General features: G+C 46.7%; 1 protein-coding gene across 1 annotated transcript in view; it reads left to right on the top strand.

Annotated features, from left to right (window-relative positions):
* Window positions 1-4,308: 4,308 nt before the first annotated feature.
* LOC148150048 (microtubule-actin cross-linking factor 1, isoforms 6/7-like) overlaps window positions 4,309-11,846 on the top strand; it is a 374,112-nt gene continuing 366,574 nt past the window's right edge. The window contains exon 1 of the mRNA XM_087987781.1: window positions 4,309-4,446. The gene's annotated coding sequence lies outside the window, so the exon portion shown is untranslated. The remainder of the gene's footprint in view (window positions 4,447-11,846) is intronic.

Genomic DNA, 11,846 nt, shown 5'->3' with positions numbered 1-11,846 from the left:
CAGCTCCTGTGAGTTAAAAAAAGCAAAACAAAACACATAAACAGGGGATACAGAAGGTCTTCTCAGTCGAGGGACTGACCTTGAGCTGTCTGGTCAGAGCCCATGCACTGTGCACATATAAATAAACGGTGACTTGATGATGGGAAACTTACCTCTGTATAATTATTCCAAAGACCATTTATTAGTCCTTCTTTGTTAGATAATACCAAATCTAAAGTAGCCAGTTCTCTGGTTGGCTCATTGACAAGTTGCTATGGGAAACAATCCCTTATACATTCAATGGGCCTTGCTTTGAGCCTTCCCTTGCCAAATTGAATAATCTAATCAATGTTCATGTTCAAATCACCTATAATTACTTTTGAGTCCTTCTCAATCCCTCATTATTGAAGAACATAGGAACATAAGAACCAGGAGCAGGAGTAGGCCATCTGGCCCTTCGAGCCTGCTACGCCATTCAATAAGACCACGACTGATCTTTACAGGCCTCAGCTCCACTTACCCACCCTCTCACCCTAACTCTTAATTCCTTTCCTGGTTTATACTATGCTAAACTTTGGCAGTATTGTTTTGGAGCCTGAAAATTACTCCTCGCAAGGGGTCTCTTCCCTTATCTTTTATTTCCACCCTAGACCCCAGTGCCAATATCATTTGTTACCACAGCCTTGATGCCATGCTTAAGCAATGAAACAACTCCACCTCCTGCTCGCTCTTGTCTCACCTTTCAGAATACTGAGTACCCTTGGACATTTAACTCCCAGTTCTGAACTTCCTGTAACCATGATTCAGTAATCCCCACCAGGTGTATCTGTATCTGTGTCATCAGCTCCTTGACTTTATTCCGAATACCGTGTGTGTTTAGGTCCAAGGTTTTTAAATCAATCCTACTTGTTTGTCTTTTTCTTTCAATATTTTCTTGTGCACCACGCTTTCCATACTCTCCATCCTTATTTATTCATTCATAATACTGAACCTCACCTCTGTCATTTACTCCAACTTGCAACTCACATTTTGATCTTTTATGAATCCTTCTCTCACCATAATCATTAGACTGACCCTGCCTGTTTGTCCTATTAGTCTTTACTGACTGCATACCTTATGACCTGTTGCATTGGATCCTAACCCTCTGCCTTAATGTATAAATCCATTCAAGTTGCACTAGTCACCATCCCCACCAGGATGTTGGTGCCCCTCCAGTTAAAATGCAACCTGTCTTTTTTGTACAGATCCCACTAACTTGGAAGAGAACCCAATCTACATATGGCCAAGCTCCCTGAACTCTCCATGCAGGACCTCATCATTCTTCCTTTCTATGTCATTGGTACAAGTGTGTACCATGACATCTAGCTGTTTACCAACCTTCTTCAGTATGTCCTGAGCATGCTTAGAGACATCCTTGACTCTGGCAACAGGGAGGCAACACATGTCTTGGTGTCTTGTTTGTGGCCATAGAAATGTCTATCTGTGTCTCTAACTATTGAGTCATTGACTACCACTATTTACCTGCACTTCAACCTCCCCTGCTGGTACTGTTCTATCTACTGCTGTTGTCATCCCCGATACGCAGTCCCCCTGAACAGTATCTAAAGTAGCTCACCTGTTTGAGATGGGGACAGCCACAGGGGCCTCCTGCATTGCTTTTCCCTTGTGACCATCCTGTATCTATCTGCCTCAGCCTTGGTTATGGCTACCTCCCTGAAACAGATGTCTATGACCCTCTCGGCCTCCTACCTGCTTCATCTGAGTGCCAGTTAATTTAAACAATCTGTTAAAAACTGTAGCTGAGACACACTTCCTCCAAATGTAACCATCTAGGACAGTTGAACTCTCCCAGAGTTGTCAGATAGGAGAAAGTGAAGACTGCAGATGCTGGAGATCAGAGTTACTTTCTGACAGAGTTGCCAGATGTCACACGTAGAGCACCTGATGTCCTTTACCAATTTTTTCACCTGGTTATGATTTAATTAGGAGAAGTGTCTATGTAAATCTCCCTTATTGTTTTGGCTTTAGCTAATAAAGCAGTTATTTGACCTATTTTCTCACTAAGTCAGTTCTAAAAGGTCATCCCTTCACTTGGAGGCTGTGTCCTCAGGGCCTATGAATAACAACATTTTCCTTACGCTCACTCAGTCCAGGCCTCTTAATATTCTATAGATTTCAATGAGATCTTCCCCCTCTTCCTTCTAAACAGCATTGATTATGGACCCAGAGTCCTCAATCACTGCACATGTGACATCTTCCCGTGTGCCAGTTGTGTCTCCAACCAGGGAGAGTATGCCCCCGATACTTATTGATTCCAATTTTGCTCAGGCTCCTTCATGCCATTCCTAATCAAATGCGACCCTGCTATCAAGGCCGTCACTTGCCCCTCCCCTCTGGGTTTCAGCTCTTTTGACCATGTTTGAACCAAGGCTGTAATGAGGTCAGGAGCTAATTGGCCCTGGCACAACCCAAACCAAGCATCAGTGAGTAGGTTAATGCTGCTTGCACGTGCTGCTTGATATCAATGCTGATGGCAATTTTCATTACTTTGCTGAAGATCGAGAGTAAACTGATGGGGCGGTAGCTGGCCAAGTTGTCTTTGTCCTGCTTTTTGTGTGCAGATAAATGCATCTTTACTGTATGATCTAGTGCTTCCAGGTGTGACTTTACCACGGCAGCAAGACATCCCTGCTCTATACTTGAACCCTTTCGCTATGAATGCCAACTTATCTTTCTCCTTCTTTACTGCCTGCATGCTTATCTTCAGCAACTGGTGCACAAAGACACAGACATCTCATTGTACATTCCCTTCTCTCAATTTATAGCCATTCAGATAATAATGTACCTTCCTGCTTTTGCTACGGAAGTGGAGAACCTCACATTTATCGACATTATCCATGTGTCCATGTACACAGATCTTTGAAAGTTGCCACCCAGGTAAATAGTGCAGTGAAGAAGGCATATGGCGTACTGGCTTTTACTGGTAGAGGAATTGAGTTCCGGAGTACTGAGGTCATGTTGCAGTTGTATAAGACTCTGGTGCGGCCGCATCTGGAGTATTGTGTGCAGTTTTGGTCGCCATACTACAGGAAGGATGTGGAGGCACTGGAACGGGTGCAGAGGAGGTTTACCAGGATGTTGCCTGGTATGGTAGAAAGATCGTATGAGGAAAGGCTGAGGCACTTGGGGTTGTTTTCATTGGAGAAAAGAAGGTTTAGGGGTGACTTGATAGAGGTGTACAAGATGATTAGGGGTTTAGATAGGGTCGACAGTGAGAATCTTTTTCACGTATGGAGTCAGCTATTACAAGGGGGCATAGCTTTAAACTTAGGGGGGGGTAGGTATAGGACAGATGTTAGATTAGATTAGATTTTAGATTAGATTAGATTACATTAGATTACAGTGTGGAAACAGGCCCTTCGGCCCAACAAGTCCACACCGACCCGCCGAAGCGAAACCCACCCATACCCCTACATTTACCCCTTGCCTAACACTACGGGCAATTTAGTATGGCCAATTCACCTAACCTGCACATCTTTGGACTGTGGGAGGAAACCGGAGCACCCGGAGGAAACCCACGCAGACACGGGGAGAACGTGCAAACTCCACACAGTCAGTTGCCTGAGTCGGGAATTGAACCCGGGTCTCTGGCGCTGCGAGGCAGCAGTGCTAACCACTGTGCCACCGTGCCGCCCACATTAGGGGGCGAGTCGTGAGTTCATGGAATGCCCTGCCAGTAGCAGTGGTGGACTCTCCCTCATTATGGGCATTTAAGCGGGCATTGGATAGGCATATGGAGGATAGTGGGCTAGTGTAGGTTAGGTGGGCTTGGATCGGCGCAACATCGAGGGCCAAAGGGCCTGTACTGCGCTGTATTCTTCTATGTTCTATGTTCTATATATACTTCATCTGGCATGTATTTGCCCACTCATTCAGCCTATCCAAATCACACTGCATTTGAATGCGTTCCCAATCAAGTTCGTTCTTTCTATACAGTGAAACTCAAGGAAAGGCAGCTGTATGTCCAACTCAGAATTGATTAGGAAATAAATTTCAATGAAATGAGAAATTGAGAAGGGAACAAAAGTACATTTTACTGTAATTTTTTAGCTTTGGTTGAGTGGTTAAGAAATTTAAGAAAAATTATTCCTGTTGCATTTGAAGTGAATGAGAAGTGATAATTTGTTTGAAACTTCTTTCAAAATGCCTGGGCATCAGGCAGAAGTTCTAACAGTGTTTTGTTATTTCTGTTGATAACAATGGACTGTCTAGTGAGCTCGAGATCGGGGGTGGAGTCAGGATGCGATCACATAAAGAATTGGTCCACCTCAGTGCTCTCACAAGTGAGCAAACCATAATGCCAGAAGCAACCTCAAACCTGTGCAGGAAACTTGGATATCGTATTGAAATTAACAAAGGATTAACAGCTACAAGGGTTTACCAACAAAGATAATGACACACACTCAGGTAAGCGTGATACTTGATGAATCAAATCAAGACCTTTTTGACAGAGTTTAGGAGCTACACAGCTTTGCATTGGAGTTTCTGTAATTTGAATTTGTTGATTATATTGACCTAGCATTTCTGGTGATGCTACTGGGCGGAACGGTAGCACAGTGGTTAGCACTGCTTCCTCACAGTGCGGGAGACACAGGTTCAATTCCCGCCTCAGGTGACTAACTGTGTGGAGTTTGCACATTCTCCCCGTGTCTGGGTGCTCTGGTTTCCTCCCACAGTCCAAAATGTGCAGGTCAGGTGAATTGGCCATGCTAAATTGCCTGTAGTGTTAGGTGCAGGGGTAAATGTAGGGGAATGGGTCTGGGTGGGTGCGCTTCGGCGGTTCGGTGTGGACTTGTTGGGCCGAAGGGCCTGTTTCCAAACTGTAAGTAATCTAATTAACATGGAACCATTCATTCGAATAGCTTACTGTTAGCACTCCAATCAACTTCAGGATCCAGATCTGCTCCTGGAAGGATGTGCATTGCAATTGACAGACAGTGGAAAAGATAATTGGTGATCTGTCTGGTTTCACTTGAACTGGCCAACACACTCTGCTGGTTTGGTGGAGGGAGGGTGCGAATGGTGCAGGTGAGGGCAGACTCCCCCAGTGGAGACTGGTTAGTAATGCACTTGAAGGAGTTCCAACCAAGTTTGTTCATTATATTCCCAAATCTCATTCAGGATTTCCTGATGATGCTGTATCTGTGTTTAGAATTTTGACCTTTCATAGCTAATTTGGTCAGTTACCCTTGTGAGAGAATGGAACTGAAGGTGTTGTTTTTCATTTTTAGTAGTTCAGTATCTGCTGAGTTTGTCAACAAAGATTCATTTGTTACTTTCCTATTCACCACTGCATTGTGCAAAGCCTTTTCATCAATTAAATCGCTTTGAAATATCCTGTTATGATGCTCAAAATGCATAAAGTTAATTTTCACACAACAAAGTTGTCAGCTGGAATATCTGCACAGTGCTCTGGAGTGATACTTGACCAGGTGACTGTTTTGCCAACTAAGTCACAGAGAGTCTGCAGTTTGGAGCTTTATTAATGTAAGTCAAATTAATTTTGATTTGTTAATGGTTGTATGTTTAAACCAAAACATAGGAGCAAATTGCTGCAGATGCTGGAATCAAAAAATATTCTGATGAAGAGTCACCTCGACTCAAACGTTAGCTTTGAGAGTGTGGTGCTGGAAAGGCACAGCAGGTCAGTCAGCATCAGAGGAGCAGGAGGATCAATGTTTCAGGCAAAAGTGTTGCGTGAGGAATGTTACCTTGCTGTCTGTCCACGGATATCACCTTGATTGATGTTCGAATATTAAGTAACGGATCATGTCCCAGCTGGATAGCTGAAACCAGATGTCTTGCTTGTTGGCTTCTTCAGCTCATGTTTCACCATTTTGATACTTTTCGGGTGGCTGGCTGCTGGTGCCTCAGTTGTAGATTTCACTTTTGAACGTGACTTGTGTAGTTACTAGTTCCTGATGAAGAGCTCATGCTCGGAGCATCGATTCCCCTGCTCCTTGGATGCTGCCTGACCTGCTGTGCTTTTACGACATAGAACATAGAAGATTACAGCGCAGTTGAGGCCCTTCAGCCCTTGATGTTGCGCCAACCTGTCGAACCAATCTGAAGCCCTTCTAAACGACACTATTCTATTTTCGCCCATATGACTATCCAATGACCGTTTAAATGCCCTTAAAGTTGGCGACTCAACTACTGTTGCAGGCAGTGCGTTCCATGCGCCTACTATTCTGAGTGAAGAAACTACCTCTGACATCTGTCCTATACCTATCACCCCTCAATATAAAGCTAAGTCCCCTCAGGCCAGCCATCACCGTCCAAGGAAAAAGGCTATCACTGTCCACCCTGTCTAACCCTTTGATTATCTTATATATCTCAATTAAGTTGCCTCTCAAACTTCTTCTCGCTTAATATATTCTTTTTTAATGCTGCAGTTTCTGCACACAGCTTCTTTCCAGCAGCAATTTGCTGCTGCCTGACATGTGTTTCCACAGCAGTGGCAGTTTTGTGTCTGCGTTGGTGCTTGTCCCTGGGCCACCATTTTGTGAACTCTCAGCCACCATTTTGTGAGGTGTTGACCTTCCTTGGCTGCGAGTTCCATCACGGTTGCCATTCCCAGCACTTTCATTTAAGTGTAGTCACCTTTGCGTCAGTAATCTCTTCTGGATCGCTTCACATCTTACGGCAGGCTGCTACAAAAGGTAGAGTCTCGTGGGATCTGAGGTGAGTCGGCTAGCTGGATACAAAACCGACTCGGGGCGCATTTTTCGGAAAGGAGATCAGTAACTAGTGGCGTCCCGCAGGGCTCAGTGCTAGGACCTTTGTTGTTTGTGACGTGTAAATAAATGATCTGTACAAAGAGCTGTACAAAACTCCAGTTAGGCTACAATTGGGATATCGCGCGCAATGCTGTTCGGCACACTACCAGAAGGACGTGGATGCTTTGGAGAGGGTGCAGAGAAGGTTTACCAGCACGTTGCCTGCCCTGGAGCGCTTCTGCTGTGAGGAGAGATTGAATAAACTTGGATTGTCGTCACTGCAAAGACGGAAGCTGAGGGGCGACCTGATAGTGGTCGACAGCATACTGAGAGGCATCGAAAGGGTGGGGTGGCGAGTCAGTGGGTACAGGTTCACGGTGAGAGGGGGAAAGTGAGAAGGGAAAAGTGCGGGGAAAGGTTTTCACACAGAGGATGGTGGGTGCCTGGAACGCGTTGCCAGTCGAAGCGCTGGAAGCAGGCACATTAGGAACGTGGGTTGGTACATTAGGAACTTGCAGCGTGGGTTGGTACCTGGGACTTCGATGTTGTGGCTATTACGGAGACATGGGTAGAACAGGGACAGGATTGGCTGTTGCAGGTTCCAGGGTTTAAATGTTTTAGTAGGGTCAGAGGTGGGGGTAAAAGAGGGGGAGGTGTGGCATTGCTTGTCAAAGATAGTATTACAGCTGTGGAAAGGACGATGGATGAAGACTCGCCGTCTGAGGTAGTTTGGGCTGAGGTTAGGAATAGGAAAGGTGAGCTCACCCTGTTAGTAATTTTTTACAGGCCTCCTAATAGTCCTAGAAACGTAGAAGAAAGGATTGCGAGGATGATTCAAGAGAAGAGTGAAAGTAATAGGGTGGTTGTTATGGGGGACTTTAACTTTCCTGATATTGATTGGGAAAGCTATAGCTCAAGTTCGTTAGATGGGTCAGTGTTTGTCCAATGTGTGCAGGAGGGTTTCCTGACACAATATGTAGATAGGCCAACAAGAGGTGAGGCCATACTGGATTTGGTTCTGGGTAACGAACCAGGCCAGGTGTTAGAATTAGAGGTAGGTGAGCACTTTGGGGACAGTGACCACAATTCGGTGACTTTTACTCTCGCGATGGAGAGGGATAAGTGTGCACTACAGGGCAAGAGTTATAGCTGGGGGCAGGGAAATTATGATGCGGTGAGGCATGACTTAGGATGTGTGGCTTGGAAAAGTAAGCTTCAAGACAAGGGCGTAACTGATATGTGGAGCTTGTTCAAGGAGCAACTATTGAGTGTCCTTGATAAGTATGTACCCGTCAGGCAGGGAGGAAAGGGTCGTGTGAGGGAGCCGTGGTTTAATAAGGAATTGGAATCCCTTGTTAAATGGAAGAGGGCGGCCTATGTAAAGATGAGGCGTGAAGGTTCAATTGGGGCGATTGAGAGTTATACGGTAGCCAGGAAGGACCTGAAGAGAGAGCTAAGAGCAGCAAGGAGGGGACATGAAAGGGCCTTAGTTGGTAGGATTAGGGAAAACCCTAAGGCTTTCTATAGGTATGTCAGGAATAAAAGAATGACTAGGGTAGGAATAGGTCCAGTCAAGGATAGTAGTGGGAAGTTGCGTGTGGAGGCTGAAGAGATTGGGGAGACATTGAATGAATACTTTTCGTCAGTATTCAATCAGGAACAGGACATTGTTGTCAATGTGAGTACTGAGTCACAATTAAGTAGAATGGATGGCTTTGAGGTATGTAGAGAAGAGGTGTTGGAAATTCTGGAAAGGGTGAAAATAGATAAGTCCCCTGGGCCTGATGGCATTTATCCTAGGATTCTCCGGGAAGCAAGGGAGGAGATTGCAGAGCCATTGGCCTTGATTTTTATGTCCTCGTTGTCTACAGGAGTAGTGCCAGAAGATTGGAGGCTAGCAAATGTGGTTCCCTTGTTCAAGAAGGGGAGTAGGGATAACCCTAGTAACTATTGGCTGGTGAGTCTCACTTCTGTTGTGGGCAAAATCTTAGAGAGAATTCTTCGGGATAGGATTTATGAACATCTGGATAGGAATAATGTGATCAAGGATAGTCAGCATGGTTTTGTGAAGGGCAGGTCGTGCCTCACAAACCTTATTGAATTCTTTGAGAAGGTGACTAAGGAGGTGAACGAGGGGAAAGCGGTAGATGTGGTGTATATGGATTTTAGTAAGGCGTTTGATAAGGTTCCTCATGGTGGACTACTGCAAAAAACACGGAGGTATGGCATTGAGGGTGAGTTGGAGGTTTGGATTAGGAGTTGGCTGGCTGGAAGAAGACAGAGGGTAGTAGTTGATGGCAAAGGTTCATCTTGGAGTGCCGTCACTAGCGGTGTTCCGCAAGGATCTGTTTTGGGACCATTGCTGTTTGTCATTTTTATAAATGACCTGGAGGAGGGGTTAGAAGGTTGGGTGAGCAAGTTTGCGGATGATACGAAAGTCGGAGGAGCTGTAGACAGTGAGGAAGGATGTGGCAGGTTACAGCGGGATATAGATAAGCTGCAGAACTGGGCAGAAAGGTGGCAAATGGTGTTCAATGTAGCTAAGTGTGAGGTGATTCACTTTGGTAAGAGTAATAAAAAGATGGGGTACTGGGCTAATGGACGGATACTTGGTAGTGTGGATGAGCAGAGGGATCTTGGTGTCCATGTACACAGATCTTTGAAAGTTGCCACCCAGGTAAATAGTGCGGTGAAGAAGGCATATGGCGTACTGGCTTTTATTGGTAGAGGAATTGAGTTCCGGAGTACTGAGGTCATGTTGCAGTTGTATAAGACTCTGGTGCGTCCGCATCTGGAGTATTGTGTGCAGTTTTGGTCGCCATACTATAGGAAGGATGTGGAGGCACTGGAACGGGTGCAGAGGAGGTTTACCAGGATGTTGCCTGGTATGGTAGAAAGATCATATGAGGAAAGGCTGAGGCACTTGGGGTTGTTTTCATTGGAGAAAAGAAGGTTTAGGGGTGACTTGATAGAGGTGTACAAGATGATTAGGGGTTTAGATAGGGTCGACAGTGAGAATCTTTTTCCAAGGGGGCATAGCTTTAAATTAAGGGGGGGTAGGTATAGGACAGATGTTAGGGGTAGGTTCTTTACTCAGCGAGTCGTGAGTTCATGGAATGCCCTGCCAGTAGCAGTGGTGGACTCTCCCTCATTATGGGCATTTAAGCAGGCATTGGATAGGCATATGGAGGATAGTGGGCTAGTGTAGGTTAGGTGGGCTTGGATCGGCGCAACATCGAGGGCCGAAGGGCCTGTACTGCGCTGTATTCTTCTATGTTCTATGTTTAAGGCTCACCTTGTTAGACACGTGAACGGGAGGCGGAACGGCGGGACTGAAACCACGTCTGGGCAACAAGTAGCACGTCCAAACAAGGAGTAGGAATCGGCACAGGCTCGCTGGGCCCTGTGTTATCGACCCGACGTGCCAAAGTCTCCGGCCACGTGTATAACTTTGGTGAATTTCTGCAAATACCTTGTAGACGGGGCTGTGACAGGGACCTTATTGGGGTGTCGACGATAATGAGGGCCACGGCGGGCATTTTTGCTGAGTTTGCAGATGGCACAAAGATAGCGAGAGGGACAGGTAGTTTTGAGGAAACGGGCAGGCTGCAGAAGGGCGTGGAGATGAAGGGCGAGTGGGGAAAGAAGTGACCAAGTGTGCGGTTTTGCACTTTGGTAGCAAGAACAATCGGGTAGACGATTTTCTGAACGAGGGAAAGGCTTTGCAAATCTGAAGCGCTGAGGGTCTTGGGAGTCTTAGTTCCAGGTTGTTTCATGATTAACATGCAGGTTCATCCGATGGTTCGGAAGGCAAATGCAGTGTCGGCATTCATTTCAAGCGGGCGAGAAAAAAGGAGCAGAGACGTGCTGCTGAGGCTGCATCAGACTCTGGTCTGACCACAGGTGGAATATCGGGAGCAGTTTTGTGCCCTGTACCAAAGGAAGGGATGCGCTGGTGTTGGAGGGAGTCTAGAGAAGGTTTACAAGCGTGTTCCCCCTGGGGCTGAAGGGTTTGTCACACGAGGTCTCTGGGTCTATACCCGATGGTGTTTCGAAAGGTAAGGCGGGATCTGACTGAACCTTACAGGCTACTGGGAGGCCTGGTCAGAGTGGATGTGAAGAAGATTAGATTAGATTACATTACATTACAGTGTGGAAACAGGCCCTTCGACCCAACAAGTCCACACCGACCCGCCGAAGCGCAACCCACCCATACCCCTACATTTGCCCCTTACCTAACACTACGGGCAATTTAGCATGGCCAATTCACCTGACCTGCACATCTTTGGACTGTGGGAGGAAACCGGAGCACCCGGAGGAAACCCACGCAGGCACGGGGAGAACGTGCAAACTCCACACAGTCAGTCGCCTGAGGCGGGAATTGAACCCGATGATCCCACTAGTAGGCGAGACGAGGACCTGGAAGTACAGCCTCAGGGTGAAGGGTCGTCCCTTCAGGCTGAGATGAGGTTGCATTTAAGACAGAGATAGAGAGGTTCTTGATTATAAGGGGATCAAGGGTTGTGGGGAGAGGGCAGGAGAATCGGGGTTGAGAAACCTGTGAGCCACGACCGAATGGCGGAGCGTGGGCCGAATGGCCCGATTCTGCTCCTACGTCTTATGGGCCGTCAGACCTTCCGTGGTCTTGCGGTCATGACAGAAAGCAGTTGTTTCCCAGAGGGTGGCGGCGGTCTGGAATGCACTGCTTGGGAGGGTAGCGAGGCGGGGAACCTCAAAACCTTGAAAAACTACTTGGATGAGCACTGGAAATGTCATAACCTTTCCTGGCTACGGACCAAGTGCTGGAAAGTGGGACTAGAGCAGACTTAGAGTAGCTTTGTCAGTGCGGACTCGGAGGGCCAAAGGGCCTCTTCTGTACTGTGTGACTGTGTGGGGAAGCTTTCTGATTCCCATCTGTTGATTGAGGCCGCCCCATTGATGCTTCCTGATGCGGAGCAGCCGGATGGATCCAAGTGCGCATTGAAGGTGAGAGGGTGGCAGAGAGCTTCGGAGCCTCCGTCCGTTTGGTTCAGGTTTCGTCTCGTCCTGATGCAAGCATCGATGTACGTGCTCAGTGGCTACCAATAG

This window comes from Chiloscyllium plagiosum, unplaced genomic scaffold (genome assembly GCF_037043375.1).
Source record: "Chiloscyllium plagiosum isolate Xiang-an unplaced genomic scaffold, Cpla_swu_hap1 HiC_scaffold_5, whole genome shotgun sequence".
NCBI classification, from domain to species: Eukaryota; Metazoa; Chordata; class Chondrichthyes; order Orectolobiformes; family Hemiscylliidae; genus Chiloscyllium; species Chiloscyllium plagiosum.
Note: the sequence above shows the minus strand (reverse complement) of the source record. Positions and strands in the feature narration are given on the sequence as shown.